At 42.0% G+C, this 16,729-nt stretch overlaps 1 long non-coding RNA gene across 1 annotated transcript; it reads left to right on the plus strand.

Moving 5' to 3' along the window:
• Positions 1–949: 949 nt before the first annotated feature.
• On the plus strand, positions 950–12,726 carry LOC309335128. The gene is made up of 4 exons (XR_014153374.1): positions 950–1,256; positions 1,717–2,076; positions 4,088–4,156; positions 12,340–12,726. It is a non-coding gene; the product is annotated as an uncharacterized lncRNA (long non-coding RNA).
• Positions 12,727–16,729: the final 4,003 nt, after the last annotated feature.

A 16,729-nucleotide genomic window follows, 5' to 3' on the forward strand; every position in this document is an offset into this window, starting at 1 on the left:
AATTCATGTGGAGCCACTCTTTTCTGCCAAAAACGGAACTTTTTCTCTGCAGCAAATGTTGTGCCGAATCCTCCAGACATGATGAGTAATGTCACAACTCTGGCTTCTTCTGGAAGTTATCAGTCGTTAATTTGCCACTTTGGGGCTGTTTATTGAGTCCAGCAATAATCTTTGCTCCTTCGGCCCATTGTGACCATGTAGGCACTGAATAAGTTTGTCAGGAGATTCAAAAGGGAGGACACTACTTCTTCTTCTTCTTCTTCTTCTTCTTCTTCTTCTTCTTCTTCTTCTTCTTCTTCCAGCTACAAAATGCATAGAGTTGCAGAGGTGGAAAAAGGCTTGATGGCCATCTAGCCCTGCAGCCTTCCCAAACACAAATTTGCCCTTGCCCTTTAGCTCTTGAGATTGACCTGCAGTATAGGCCCTACATAGCCTAGACCAGGCATGGCCACACTTGGTCCTCTGGCTGTTTTGGGACTACAACTCCCATCATCCCTGACCACTGGTCCTGTTAGCTAGGGGTGATGGGAGTTGTAGTCCAAAAACAGCTGGAGGGCCAAGTTTGGCCATGCCTGGCCTAGACCACAGTGCACCAGAAGTAAAGAGCAGACTTTTTTCTTTCCATTTATGTAGAGCACTGATTTGATTTAGACGCTGAAATAATAATGATAGTATTGTTGTTGTTGTTATTGTTGATTATCATCACATGGGGAGACTCATGCTATACTTTCTATGAGCATCCCATAATTACTGCTAAGAACTCTGAGGCTTCTTCATGCACCTTTAAATTGCATCATATTCAGGAGCAGATCATTCAGCAATCAAACGGCTGACTGCACAGTTGCTGACATTCAGTCTGCTGTCTCCTGAAGTATGAGAAAGGACACTTTACCTGTAGCTAATTATAATTTTTTTCCATAGCACAATTAAATAGCTTCCTCAGCTGCAGTGGAGAAACCTAAATAGAAGGGAGCTGTTATATGGGGTAATTCCATTCAGATGTGCTGCTGATTTTTCCATGAAACTAATTGGACGAGAAACTCTGTGTGTGGCTCCAGAGTCTCTCCGACACACCCGAGTGCTTCTCAAATCGACTCGAAGGACTGATTTCTCTTCCCTTCATTTCCTTACCCTCCTACCCGTCAATTTGATATCCTGCTCCATCGCCCCTCCAAAATGAAGGTTTATTTAAAAATGGTGGAAATAACAAAAAAAAAAAAAAAAGTCAGCCAACTTTCAACGGATTGAAATCACAGGTGAGTAGATTTGCTGAAACTACTGAAATGTCGAATGCTGGGTGTGGGGTGCAGCTGGATGTCAGTTCTCAAAGGAGCAGGAGGCGATAGTCCAATAAAAACTGCCCCGGCTGGTCCCCTCCAGATGTGCCCTCAAGCCATAGTCAGAGATGATAGGAGCTGCTGTCCAAAGCATCTGGGGACATCAGGTTGGGGAAGGCTGCTCTAAAAGCTAGGCTGTGGGGTGCAGGGTTTGACATTTAGATGTGGGAAACTTGCTGAATGGCTTTGGGTTCATCACACATCACACTGTCTAGCTGACTTGCAGGGGTGGTTGCAAAGTCAGTCTGTGGGGCAGTGGTTAGAGTGTTGAACTAGGAGCTGGGAGATCAGGGTTCAAATCTCCAGTCAGCCATGAACTTCGCTGGGTAACCTTGGGCCAATCACTACTTTGTACGGACCAGTTATTTCTTTTGCACAGTTTGAACCAGTGTTTTGTGTGGAACCGAAGAGATGGAAGGTGTCTCAAGAATTTATCTCATCTATTGGTCTGTTTGGAATATGTCCAGTTTGCTACACAGCGTATGGCTCCAGTCCTGCAGAGCCGCTCACAATGCATGGCAGCAAAGGGAGGCCAGGTTGCAGCACCAAGGAGAGCTCCTAGCAAACAACTTGTTCTGACAAGGGTTGGGAATGAACTGAGGTCTTCTGAGTGTCTGTTTCCAGCCTATCTCTGCTAGGCTCCTCTCATAGGCTTAAACGGATAACTCTCTGGCCTAAAGACATCTCCTGCACTCCGACCTCCTATGGTGTTTGATCTTTGCAGTGAAGCACCAACAAGGTAATGTGAGAAGCCCTTGGTTCCTTGGACCCCAGGGAAGGAGCCCTGAAGGTCTTGGCTTCTGTCTAAAGAATAATTTATTATTTATACCCCACCCATCTGGCTGGGCTTCCCCAGCTACTCTGGGTGGCTTCCAACGCAATATTAAAATACAGTAATGCATCAAACATTAAAAGCTTCCCTAAACAGGGCTGCCTTCAGATGTCTTTTAAAAGTCTGGTAGTTGTTTATTTCTTTGACATCTGGTGGGAGGGTGTTCCACAGGGTGGGTGCCACTACTGAGAAGGCCCTCTGCCTGGTTCCCTGTAATCCTGTAACCTCCAACTTGGTGTCTCCCAATTTTGGACTCCAAGGTCATGACATATCAACCTGTTCTTTCAGCTTCAGGGATGTCACAGTTTCATCATCTCAACTGGGAACTTGTTTCACTGCCCAATCAGGATCAATATAACATTGCTGCATGATTTAAGCATTTGGCCAAGTTACAGAAACCTACGCTCTTGTTACATGGTGTTGAAACTTCTTGGCAAAGTTATTTGCCCACAGTGTTGATATGCCATTCTGCAGCAACAGGCTGCAAAAGATTGGAGAGACATGAGAAAGCAAAGCTAAAAATGTTAGCAATGATTTACTTTATTGTTTAAGGATAACATGGATATGGTCAGCCATGTGGTGTTAAAGAAGGACAGAACTTTATTTTTGTACGCCACAACAGCAGCAAGGATCCTTATTGCAAAGTATTGGAAGGCATCAGATTTACCCACTCTGGAAGAATGGCAGATGAAAATGACAGACTACATGGGACTCGCAGAGATGACGGGCAGAATCCGAGACCAGGAGAAAGAGACAGTGGAAGAAGATTGGAAGAAATTTAAGGACTATCTTAATAAATACTATAAGATTAATGAATGTTAGATTGACATGGGTTTAAAAATAATGTGGTTTTCAGAGATGTTGAGTAAGAAAAGGAATGGAATTAGTAAAAAACTTTTGGGAAACAAGGGAATGGATTTGCTGATGGGATAATGAAACTAGAATACAAAACGGTGAGGTATGAGGAAGTCGGGGAAACTAGGTTGAGAAAATAAGGTTCGAAATTATACTTGTTGTCCTTTGTTTGTGTTTGTTTTTATTGTTGTTGTTTGCATTTGTATGTTTTTATTGGAAAATTTAATAAATATTATTTAAAAAAAAGATATGCCATTTTGCAGCAACAGGCTGCAAAAGATTGGAGAGACATAAGAAAGCAAAGCTAAAAATGTTAGCAATGATTTACTTTATTGTTTAAGGATAACATGGATTATATTTTTAGAATACTCCTGTGGAACATAATTGGTTACTAAGGTTTATTATATACTATAATCAAAATTGAATAAAAATAATTATTTTTAAAAGTTCAGGAACTTTGGAAGTTGTGCTACACAGTCACATACATCCCTATATGGGCTCGCTAGCAATGGGGTTATTGCATCAAGTTTATCTGTGTTTGGTTATTTATAGCTCCTTTGTTCAAGGAAGAACACCTCACCTAGATGTTTTAAATAGGGAATGATGACAGAGAAGCCATTCCACACTCTCTGCCATATGGAAAAGCCTCTTACGATAGCAACCTGGATGTTGGCAGCAGCAGTCGTCAATCGCATCCTTGCCACATGCCTACTTTAGATGAGCAGGCATAGGCAAACTCGGCCCTCCAGATGTTTTGGGCCTACAACTCCCATGATCCCTAGCTAACAGGACCAGTGGTCAGGGATGATGGAAGTTGTAGTCCCAAAACATTTGGAGAGTTGAGTTTGCCTATGCCTGGATGAGGGCATGCACAAGAGAATTCCTTTCATTGTTTGGGCAAAAGAGGGGAAAATGCTTGGATTAATGCAAACAAAACCCCACCATTATCTCATTTTTGGTGTTTTTCTATATATATTTTCTTAAAAAATCCCATGCAAAACATTAAGTTGAAAAGAAAGGAAATATTGTAACTTCTAACCACTGATTTTATCTTTATTTTAAGGAATTAATGCTTCAAAGTTGTATAAAGTTACTTAATCAACAAAGATCCAGTATGGAAAATTGCAGATGGGTAAGAGAAATATTTCTTTTAAACCAGCCAAGCTATTCATACTAATTTCTACCTATTTTTCCACCAGCAATTCGGGGAATAATAACAACTGCACTCTGCCTTCACCTGAAAACTAAAATAATTTGAATTTCAGAAACATCTGAGGCAAAAAGGTTTCATTAGCACTGCAGTCCTATACATCCTAATCAGAAGTAAGCCCCATCAAGTTCAATGGAGCATATATCCAAGAACGTGGGTATAGGATTGGAGCCTGATGCTTGCCATTCTTCCTTATAGAAATGCTAGAGCTTTTATATCCAGATATTTGTCTCCCTCCCAGCTCCTGCCGACCTAGCAGTTCGATAGCACTCCAGTGCAAGCAGATAAATAGGTGCCACTGTGGTGGGAAGGTAAATGGCGTTTCTGTGCGCTCTGGCTTCCATCACGGTGTCCCGTTGCGCCAGAAGAGGTTTCGTCATGCTGGCCACATGACCCTGAAAGCTGTCTGTGGACAAATGCTGGCTCCCTGGAAAGTGAGATGAGCACTGCAACCCCATAGTCTGGGGTTAACTGTCCAGGGGCCCTTTACCTTTACCTTTACCTTTACCTTTACCTTTACCTTTACCTTTACCTAAACTGGCATAAAGCTGGGATGGGTAGAGGCAGCATAGAAGTGGGCAAGAGGAGTAGAGATGGTTCTTTGCAATGATAGTAGGCAAAAGCCAACCTCAAATACCCACGCCCACCACAATTCTTGCATTGTGTTGCCAACTCACAGTGCTCAGAAGATGCAATGCTGTGTCTTGTCTGCCTAGCATCGCCTTACATTGCCACACAGACAATACACCCCACAGCACCCTCATCAGACCTGTTCTGCCAATTTTGTGCATGGATTTGTGCATTACATGAATATATAGCAAATGTGAGTGCCATCAATGAGTGACACTGGGTGTTGGCAGTGTTACTATTCCATTGTTGAAATTGGCGCATATATATATATATATATATATATATATATATATATATATATAAAATTTAATTTTTTGCCATTGGGAGTGCATAGGATCCTGACTATACTAAGCTGGTGTAAGGTGTCATGGTTATTATACTTCCAGTACTGGTGGCAACCAAAGGATTCCTCTATTGGATGGAGGAATGAAAAACTTATTTTTTTACATATCTGGGATGGCAGCTCTTGTTGCAGTGAACCTTTCTGAAATCCAGCAGTATTATATCATTTTCTGGAACGGAAACAAACCAGATGACAATGTGAGACCACAGGACTCATGTACAGTTTACATGCAGATGGTTAATTATGATTTGTATCAAAAGTGGATATTTATGTATTGCAATATAATGTTTCATTCAAGTGCTTAAAATCCAGTTGTTTCCACGCTATGTCTCTTCTGTATATAAAAATGTAATAAAGGAAGAACTGCAGGAAAGCTACATGTTGATTCTAGAGAAAAGAAATATTGAGTTATTTGCAAGGGACATCCTACGGAAACAAGCCTAGACAAATTTGCTGTTGCTCTGCTAAACATCAGGCGGCTTTTATACTGATGCTTGATAAACATTCATTCATTACAATTGGTCTACTCTCTGTAGGAATTAGCTGAACACAGCCCATGGCTTTTCCTGTGTGATCCACTTACCCAAAAAATGGCCAAGGGAGGAGCAGCACAGATTAACAGAGGGGTACAGACACGAGTGGTGCTGTGGGTTAAACCACAGAGCCTAGGACTTGCCGTTCAGAAGGTCAGCAGTTCGAATCCCCGCGACGGGGTGAGCTCCCGTTGCTCGGTCCCTGCTGCTGTCAACCTAGCAGTTCGAAAGCACATCAAAGTGCAAATAGATAAATAGGTACCGTCCCGGTGGGCGTTTCCGTGTGCTGCTCTGGTTCGCCAGAAGTGGCTTAGTCATGCTGGCCACATGACCTGGAAGCTGTACGCCGGCTCCCTCGGCCAATAAAGCGAGATGAGCTCCGCAACCCCAGAGTCGGCCACGACTGGACCTAATGGTCAGGGGTCCCTTACCTTTACCTTTACCTTTAGCAAATATTATGCTATCCTGATGTTGATGGATTGCAACTCCCAACAGCCTCAGCCATCAGGACCAAGGTTAGGGATGATGAGAGTTGTACTCCAAAGACCTCAGGTGGGCTACTGGGGACTCCTCCAGATAGAATCATATACTTATAGAGTTGGAAGAGCCCACACAGGTCATCTAGTCCAATCCCCTGCAATACCCAACGTGGCACTTGAACCCAGATTCGTATTTGACCTTAAAGAATCACTGAATATGATTCTAAACGCCTTCCAAAGTTAATATCCTATACAGAATTTTGCTGAGAGTGAGATGCTGCTATAAGCACAGAAACACAGAAGAATGATGGTAGGTGCTCCAAACACAGCAACAGGGTGCTCGAAACACAACAGCGATTTTTTACAGTCAAATGCATTTCTCTTCATGGAATATCCACTTGACTCTTATTAGTTTGTGACTCCGTGTACATATTGTATGTTTTCTGATTGTGAATTAAGAAACAGTTCGATAGTGAATATCAGCAATATATCTGTCAAAATTACAAATACCTAAACATAGACTAAGTTGTGGGTGAACATATCAGACGACACAGCAAGTCGTTAAACAGCTTTTGTTTATTCACAGGCCAGAACAGAACTGAACTGAAGGGTTCAGCCAGCCTGCTTATATAGAGCTCCACTAGAACGCAACAGTAACTATTTTCTGTAACTATCCAATCACTGAACGTCACTTTCAGTCCCTGATTTGCATATGTGGACCTGAGTCAAAACTATCTACAGTATCCCCCTGCTGGCCCAGGGTGAGAACTTCAGTACATAACATAGACAGCCGTTCACCCTCGCTAGATTTAACGTGCTGCCATCTGCCTTATTGCAGGGCAGATATGTGGGTAAACCATATGCAGAGCGAGTCTGCCTCTGCGGCCTGATAGAGTTGGAAACCGTATCTCATGTCTTGCTACGAGGTTGTTTTTATGAGGATATACGCTCGGTCTTTATCACCCCTGTTATACAGAAAATTCCAAGTGGGTCCGAACCTCAATGCTTAAAATCCCTGATAGAGGATAAGGATCTAGAGATCATGTTTTGCGCGGCTGCCATAAAACTCAGGGAACAAGCTGTGCTATTACAAAGAATAAGGCCTCAGATGCAAACTCTAGATAATATTCTAGAGACCTAAGCCACATTTCTAATGGCTGTCATATTCATATTGTTTAATGTTATATTCGATGGTAAATTCAAACTTAATGCTATTGTGTTTTATGTTTGCTTAGTACGGTATGTGAATCTGGTCTGGGACTGCAATAAATTTCTATTCTATTCTAGTTTGATAGTGTTATATGAATATTGTTAGTATACTATTAGCCTATGTGTTGCTTTGTGCTCGCCACATTCACCTGAGTCTGTGTCATTTCCATAGGGAAGAGACTTTCCCCCTCTCTTTGTTTGGATATCTTAGGAATCTGCTTTTCTCTCAGCTCGTACTGTTCCTTGGTGGCAGCATAAAATTCCATGGCTTTCAGTATACCTCTACCCCGATGACACCCATCAATACCTCTCTATCCCAGAAATATTCCCCTCCACCCATCAGGCATCTCCTGTTGTTACTCCAACATTTTGCCTGGATATTTTCATCACCATATCATCCTCAATATATCAAAGGCTAAACTTCTCATCTTCCCTTTTTAATTTTTTTTTATTCCTTTCTCTGTTGACCTTGCCACCAACCATCTTGATGATCTGGCCCAAAGCCTCATCTTCAAGCCCCACTTCAGCTCATTGCCAAGTCATGATGTTTCTATGAGCAAATAGTCCAGCTCACGCTGCCGTGATTATTGCAGTTTTATAGTCCCTGGACTTCTAGTGACACACCTCAAAGCTCACCTTTTTACAAAAAAACTTGCCTTTTTAACACAAAAACAAAACACAACCCTCTCTGTAATTAATAACAGCACTATGGTCCTTACATCCCTTCTCTGGCTACTGGTGATTATTGGAAAAAACAATTTTACTCCATCTGCAGGATGAAACTTGGTTTATGTTCTGATGTATAATTTATGTGCATGCATCTCTCAGCCATATATATATATGTGTGTGTGTGTGTGTGTGTGTGTATGAGAGATCATTCCTCCAATATGGTCCCACTTTCTCCCAACAGATGAAAATCCTCAGTCTGTCTTTTTTTTTAAAAAAATAATATTTATTAAAATTTTAAAGGTTACAGAATGAAAAAATAAAAATACCACATTGAACAAAAACAAAAACAACACATCACAATATGAAAAAAACAGAGAAATAAAACCCATTAAACAAAAACACAAAGAAAAATACATCAGATCTCCTCATTACTAATATTTCATTAGCTTATTTCCTTGACCTCCTCACACCTCCCTTTTTTGTATTCTAGGTCAATTATCCATTTCAGCAAATCCATTCCCTCTTTTAACATTTTTGTCCTGTAAATTATCTTAATATAATGTAACTTTACTTTTCCTCCTTTCACCAATTAACAGTCAGTTATTCCCAAATCCTTTATATCATTCCTGCTAAAATCATATAATATTATTCCAACATCCTTCTAACAGTTATTAATTTTACAATGTTTCTGTAAATAGTCTTTAAATTTCCCCCAATCTTCCTCCACTGACTCTTCTCCCTGGCCTCGGATTCTGCCAGTCATTTCCGCCAGTTCCATGTAGTCCACCACCTTCATCTGCCATTCTTCCCGGGTGGGTAAATCTTGTGTCTTCCAGTACTTTGCAATAAGTATTCTTGCTGCTGTTGTAGCATACATAAAGAAAGTTCTGTCCTTCTTTGGCACCAATTGGCCGACCATGCCCAGGAGAAAGGCCTCTGGTTTCTTCAGAAAGGTATATTTAAATACCTTGAAAATCCTCAGTCTGTCAGTACTGTAAAAATGTGGGTGGAAAATGAGTATTACTAGTGAAATTGGGGGAGTTAGTTTAAGAAGCCAGGCCTTCCAAACCAGAAGACTGGATGTCAGGAAAGATCTGTTTCTTACTTTTTAGCATATGTCCCCCTGTCTGAACCACCATAGAATTTAAAAAAACCCACAAAGCAGACCCCACAAATCTGAAGACTGCCCATCAATGGTGTTGTGAATAGATGATTGGACTTGGTCCAGAGAGACATAGGTTCAAATCCTCCTTCATCCATAAAGTTTACTGGGTGACCTGGGATTATTGACTTGCTCTTAAACTAACCTCATGTCACAGGGATACAGTGAGGATAATTCTAATATAGGCTACCTTGAGCTCTGAAGAAGTGGGGTACATGTCTAACTAAGACTCTGTACACACTATAGCTTTAGAGCACATTCAAAGCACATTATACAAACAGGATGTGCAATGCTTGAATTCTTTCCCTCAAATAGTTCTGGGAACTATAGTTTGTGAAATATTGCTGGAAATTGTAACTCCCTGAGGGTTAAACTGCAGCGCCCAGAATTATTTGACGAAAAGAATGTGCTTTGGAAAGGTATATTGTGCACACAGCCTAATAATAATAATAATAATAATAATAATAATAATAATAATAATAATAATAATACAGTGCCGAGTTGTTCACAGAACACAGTCTCTAAACAGCTCATACTCTTTGGCATATGCTCTTTGCATCTTCTTTAAAATCCCTGGGGCATCGTTTTAGTCATTCCCAAAAGCGTGCTGTTTCAACTGTGTGGTTTAATCAGGTCCCTTTCCACTAGGACAAGGGTGAATTGTAATCAAGGCAAACTGCTATAAGGTCACTCTCCTTGCCTTGGTTTCCTGCGTTGAGAACCTACTATCTGAAACCATTTGTTTAATCTCCGCCTCTTTGGTATTCCAACCAATTTATAAAGCAGCTTTTGGGACATGACGCAAAACGGCAGTTTTAAAGCCACAGATCCTTCTAGTAAATCTGTAAGATTAAGCACCTCACACCCACAAGAGTGTGTTCCTTGGGATGACAGAATTATGGCCCCGGGATAAATCTGATTTTATAATCCTGCTTAGTCTACATTGATCTGGATAAACAGAGGCCCATCAGCTGAGAGGTTAGCATGACTTAGGCAAAAGGCAGTTTTTAACTGTGAACACATTTTCACAAAAGGGATGGGAAAGTGGCAAAGGATGTTAACATAAATGTTAGTTAAATGCAAGTATTTCTCCCTTCTCAGTCATTCGCTAGTGTCAAAATTACAGGAAATAATTTTGCGACTGTGCAGAGAAGGAGCCTCCTTTCTCAAATTAAGAGATAAACAAAAGACAGCAGGTGAAATGAGATTTTGAAGGGAGACAGCAGAGTTGAAGTGGTCCTGTGCTGTTTGGTGATGCACCCATAAACACAGCCATTATAGATTAGCTCTCATGGCAGGAGGATGCCGTTTCTCAAGCACATATACCCAGTGCCTCCCTCCCACCTTGAAAAATAGATGCTGGTAGTCACCATGAAGTGTGGGGATCTGGTTGTGTTGCAGTATAACAAGAACTATTCACATAAGACACATCTAACAATATGATGGTTTCTATGCATCAGTGTCTAACTGGAAACCCCTTCAAATGTTGCATTCAAATGTTGAATGTAAAATAATAATAATAATAATAATAATAATAATAATAATAATAATAATAATTTATTCAAGCCTTCTGGCAGTCACTGCTGCTTCACAGATAAGGATGTTAATTTAGGTTATCAGCTCTGGAGATTTTCAGAATCTACAGCACAAAATCAGACCGCAGGTGCCTTTTCATTTTGAAAGAAAGAAAGACAATGGTGTCAGACCCAATATATATGTGCTTTAAAAATTGCATAATGACAAAAGTGTTAAGCATGACTCAGTCACACTTAATATGCATTTGCCGATTTCTTTTCTTCTTTTTTTTGCAGCTCTGAACAGAAGCAATATGGGGCATATGCCCATACAAAGCTTTAGCTTATTGTTATGTTTCTATTTTATATTCCATTTTCTCTTTTATTTCTATTTCGGTAGCTTCTTCCACTTACTTGGTGGCAAAAGTACTGGAAAATGACTCTCCGCCAACAGATTCCACCCACCTTTACTCCCACAAGCAGATCTCATAAGATGAAACACATTCTTCTTGCTAGCTTGCAGAACAAAAAATAAAACAAAATAGGAGACAGAGCCTTAGTGAAGAGAAGAGAACAAAATAGTAATGTAGGCTGCTGAAATATGAGCTATTATCAAAAATATTTGGTTTTGTGGGGATCCTTTAAAAATGAAAACTCTTTTCTTTTCTTTTCTTTTTTTAAATCCAGAAATTAGTTTTGCGGATTTACACTGCAACTGTATAAAAGCTGTATGTTTGTGGGTATGTTAGAACTGGGTAGAAGACAACTTGTTTAGGCTTATATACAGATGCTGGAAATCTGCAATTAGCTATGGTGTTCTCAGTGCATGCTCATCGTCTACTACTTCATAGTAGAGCATCTTATTAGCAAGCTGAAGTTCTTAGGTTCAGTCCTCAACACCTCTATGTAGGGCTGGGGGGTCCCCTGTCTGAAACTATATGAATCAGGAAAGACTTTAGCTACATCATGGTGTCACGAAGGCACAAATCAGTGTCTGAATGCAAGACTTTTAAAAGAGTTGGTCCCATTACAGTGGGTGGCATTCAGATTCTACCTTAGGGACGCTGGTGGCGCTGTGGTCTAAACCACTGAGCCTCTTGGGCTTGCCGATCGGAGTGTTGGTGGTTTGAATCCCCGTGACGGAGTGAGCTCCCGTTGCTCTGTCCCAGCCCTTGCCAACCTAGCAGTTCGAAAGCATGCCAGTGCAAGTAGATAAATAGGTACCGCTGCAGCAGGAAGGTAAACGGTGTTTCCGTGTGCTCTGGTTTCCATCATCGTGTCCCGTTGCACCAGAAGCAGTTTAGTCATGCTGGCCACATGACCAGGAAAGCTGTCTGGTGGACAAACGCTGGCTCCCTTGGCCTAAAGTGAGATGAACAGAGCAACCCCATAGTCACCTTTGACTGGACTTAACCGTCCAGGGGTCCTTTACCTTTACCTTACCTTCTACCTTAGGCTTCAAAAAGGCACAGTTTACATTCTATATTTAAGTGCTGAATCCATGTCCTGAAAATGGGTCTACTTGCATTACTGAAGGCTTTGCTTTTTTCATTTTGACCCATGCAGAAGTACCTGGAGAAGGCTGATGAAGCAGTTCATGTCAATCAATGTTTGATAAGCCAACAGAAGCAGATTCAGGCTCCTCATTCTTATCTCAACGTTCCTGCCTGGATCAGACTCCCCTGTTGGAAGATTTGGTTTTATGGATGGTGAAAAATGATTTCCTGACATCTTAAAAAACATGCTCTTTTTCCTGTTTTGATGGAGGAGAAAAACCCCGTGTATTTCATTAAAATGGAAACTTTTGTCCCAGTACTATGCAGTGTATCACTTGATCAAGATTTCTTTTTTGGAAAAAAAAATCTTAGCCAAGATGTTTTCCCCGACAGAAACATCTTGTGTTTGGGAAGGAGGAGGTGGGGTTGAGGAAAGGAAGGTTGCAATTAAGAAATTCCAGTCTCTTCTCTCTGAAAGTAAGAATTAAACACAAATGAAAGGCCAGGTAATGGTAGTTGGAACATTTAAGCTTGAATCACAAATGCAGCACACACCCCAACCAAACATGGTGGGCTTGTTGTTGTTTAGTTGTTTAGTCGTGTCTGACTCTTCGTGACCCCATGGACCAGAGCATGCCAGGCACCCCCGTCCTCCACCGCCTCCCACAGGTTTGTCAAACTCATGCTGGTAGCCTCAAGAACACCATCCAACCATCCTGTCCTCTGTCGTCCACTACTCCTTGTGCCCTCAATCTTTCCTAACATCAGGGTCTTTTCCAGGGAGTCTTCTCTTCTCATGAGGTGGCCAAAGTATTGGAGCCTCAGCTTCAGGATCTGTCCTTCCAGTGAGCACTCAGGGCTGATTTCCTTAAGAATGGATAGGTTTGATGTTCTTGCAGTCCATGGGACTCTCAAGAGTCTCCTCCAGCACCATAATTCAAAAGCGTCAGTTCTTCGGCGATCAGCCTTCTTTATGGTCCAGCTCTCACTTCCATACATCTTACTGGGAAAACCATAGCTTTAACTATATGGACTTTTGTTGGCAAGGTGATGTCTCTGCTTTTTTTTTATGGTGGGCTTGCTGATGTGCAAGGTTGCTCCATGGCAAAAAATTGCAGCTGGTAGCATGGAGAGCTATGAAGTCACTGTACTAACTGACTGAGTACAGTACAAGCATGATGTCCCTAATGGAGCTGGATGGTTCAAACATAAAGGGTTTGCAAAAATGTTTATTAGGTCAGAAATCATGGCTATCCTATCCTTCATAAAGCAGGGGTGGCTAACATGTAGCTCTCCAGATGTTACTGGACTACAACTCCCATCAGCCCCAGCTAGCACGTCCAATGGTCAGGGATGTTGGGACTTGGAAGGTTGGGACTACTCAGGTTCATCACTCCTGATGTAAGTCAACAGTAGACAACAGGACCGAACAGCAGCTTGACTTCCAGGATACTTCTTGCAGAAGATGCTGTTGTTCAGATATGTTTCCTGCTGTGGTTGTTCCTTTCGGAAGAAGCTACCCGAGAAGATAGGTCCACTTTTGACCCCCATCCCATCATTTGTTCCAGTCCGATAAGAGACTTCACTGTCAAGCACAACTTGCAATTACGCTGGAAGAGGTCAAGCAGATAATTACTGCAATAACAGCCTCCTGCTTTTATTGCTCTTGACCCCAAAGTACTGTAATAAGCAGTGGGTGAAGAACAGAAGCTGTTTTCGGGGTATCACTGGGTATCACCGGGTCAAGTAGAGTGGGGTGCAATAACACCACCTTCTTAAGGTGTGAGATTATTAAACTCCAAATAAGACAACATCAACATTTTGGTAAGCAGCTCTTGAGATGATTAACTTTTGTCACTCTATTATCAGAAGATGTGACCCTGCATAAATTAAGATCCACTACGCATTCCAGATGTGTCTGTTTGTAACTGAGGGGAGGGGTACGAGGAGAAGGTGTCTGTGTGGTGTTTGTAATGTATTCTAATCAGCCGAAGTTTAATTTCAGGTTAAACTGGTTCTGGACTGGAAAAGTATGGCAGTTCAATGTATCCTAGATTTACATACTAATGCACCCTCTGGTTTCCAAAATATGACTGGCTTTGTTGCTCCATTTCTGTCTCACATTATATGTGATAAAGGTGGATAAAGGCTTTCTCACATTTCTCTTGGGCCATCACCTGCATTAGTAATCCATGACTGAGAATACTGAGTGAGGAAGTTACAGAATTTCACAGCTAGAGTTAAGGAATTGCTTGTCTTCCTGGTTTCCCCCCGCCATGTTTTTTTTAGATTTCACAATTCCATGTCTTAATTTATTTATTTTTATAAGTATTTGTTGTTGCTAAAGCGTGTTCTCCCTAAAATGAGAGCACGTGTTGTGGTGGGGTTTGCCAAGCCAACCCTCTGTTGCCAGGCAGGTAAAAGTGAGCTGGCCAGGTTGCTGGGGCAAATTGCATGTTGCAATGTGGTGGGTGGGACCAAAGGTTTTAAATATTGGGGCACTCAGCTTTTGCTTTCTCTTTCGCTGAGTGCATCGGATCACCCGCCTGCCCGCCCTGAGTTCCGGTTGACCTTGCTATGGCTGTCATGGGGTCGTCTGCCATTGTAGGAATTTTGTCTATTTGGCTGATTGGCTGGTGCCATTTGGTTTTTGCCTACTACTTAGCAATTCGTCACAACTTGTAAGGTTGCGGTTAGGCATTGGTTATAAAAATTGGTTGGAGGAGGGGTAAGGATAGGCTGGGCCTGCCCCTCCAATGGTGGTGTGGAAGGGAATTCCGTTAAAGGAATCCAGGGGCTTGCTACGATTTTGTCCAATCCCTGAAATGGGACCAGGGCCGGCAAGCCCTGAGGAGCATGTGGGTGAGCAGTGTGGGCCTGTGACTCAGCTCCATTGCTCCCTGTAATGGTTCTAGGGGTTGCTCGTGCATAAACCGGTGCAAACACCTGGCTGGGTTGCCTGAGTGAACCTTTTCTGTCCGGACAGTCACTCGCCCATGGCTGTCTCAATCACTGGCAGAATCCGTCAGTGGGCGTTTCTTAAATTTCTTCCAGCAAAGAAGCTCTTTGACGCCTAGTCTCCTCCTACTCTCTCTGCGCGAAAGCCTTCTGCGCAAGGAGGGTGTAGGCAGCGGGGGACCCCTACTCTCCCTGCTGGTCCCTGGCAAGGAGTCATGGGACCGCCTCGTCGCTTCCCCCATCTGCCCCCCTTCTCCACTGGTGCTACGCTGATTCTCTTCCCCAGAAGATGGGCTGCCTCTCCCAATCCCGGGATGCTCTCTGGAATCTCTCTGGATTTTGCTCTCTCCCTCCGGCACTGATGGCAGTTCCCTGACACTCCCCAATATTGTTTTCTCTTCACTGGCTTCCGAGGGAGTTCAGAAGTCAGTTCTGTCCCAGGCGGGGGGACAGATAGTCTTAACCAATGCCTAAGCAACCAGTCACAGATTATGTAATTTAATAAAGTTGTGGCCAAATTTATGCCAAAAACCTTAAACAAAAATTATGTGTGATTTGTGAATTATTTTGAGGGGCAGCTTGGGGACCTCGACACGCAAATTCCCAATTATGTTTGAGTGCATCTGACTTATTTAAGCAGGGCCTATATGTGAGAGAGTGATGTGAGTGGAATTGAACTCCAATGAAATTGTAGGCTACAGTGGGATCCCACCATGGGATCCCACTATAAATTGAAGCCAACAGCAGTGGGTGTTCCTCTCATAATTTTTTTTTAATGTAATGTGCTTCAAGGATAAGAGAGTTTGTGTGTTCACAGACAGCATGAATGTGTGAAGTAAACAGCAAGAGACTGGCTTCCATGTTGACAATTGCTAGCATTAAGAAATAGTAATGCTGACAATGTGAGAAACTTTTGTGTGAAAGTTTCTATTTCCTTAGCTAATTGATTATGAAAGGGAGTGCTAATTAAAGGTGCTTTCATATCAAATCCCTAGATTCTGTTGGAACCAGCTAGCGCCAAACAGATCTGTCAGTTTCAGGTTCTTTCAGCTTCTCATTTCCACATTCCTCACAAAAACTCAGCAGTGTTTTAGAGCAAGTTTCTCCCAACAGACACTCATATATTCAATTTTGCATAATATATACATTTTTAAGGAACAATTTCCTTTGTTATAATGCATTTGTGTATGCTATTTTCACGAATATATGCATACTCATGCACACTAATACACAGCTGTGGGGAACCTTTTCAACCGTAGGGTTGCCATATTTTGAAGAGCAAAAAATGAAGACGCATTTGCCAACTTCTACTTTTAACTATGGATCGCTATGACGACTCTACCCATGAAAAAGAGGATATGTCCTGGAAGAAGAGGACATATGGCAACCCTTATCAGGCTCTGTCTCACAGGCTAAATACTGTGATGCCACCTGTCAAATGCATGGCATTGTTATGACATCACATGATTAACAGGGGTATGGGATACCTGCCTGTCAAAATC

Source organism: Podarcis erhardii (genome assembly GCF_964252035.2).
Source record: "Podarcis erhardii genome assembly, chromosome: 2".
NCBI lineage: Eukaryota > Metazoa > Chordata > Lepidosauria > Squamata > Lacertidae > Podarcis > Podarcis erhardii.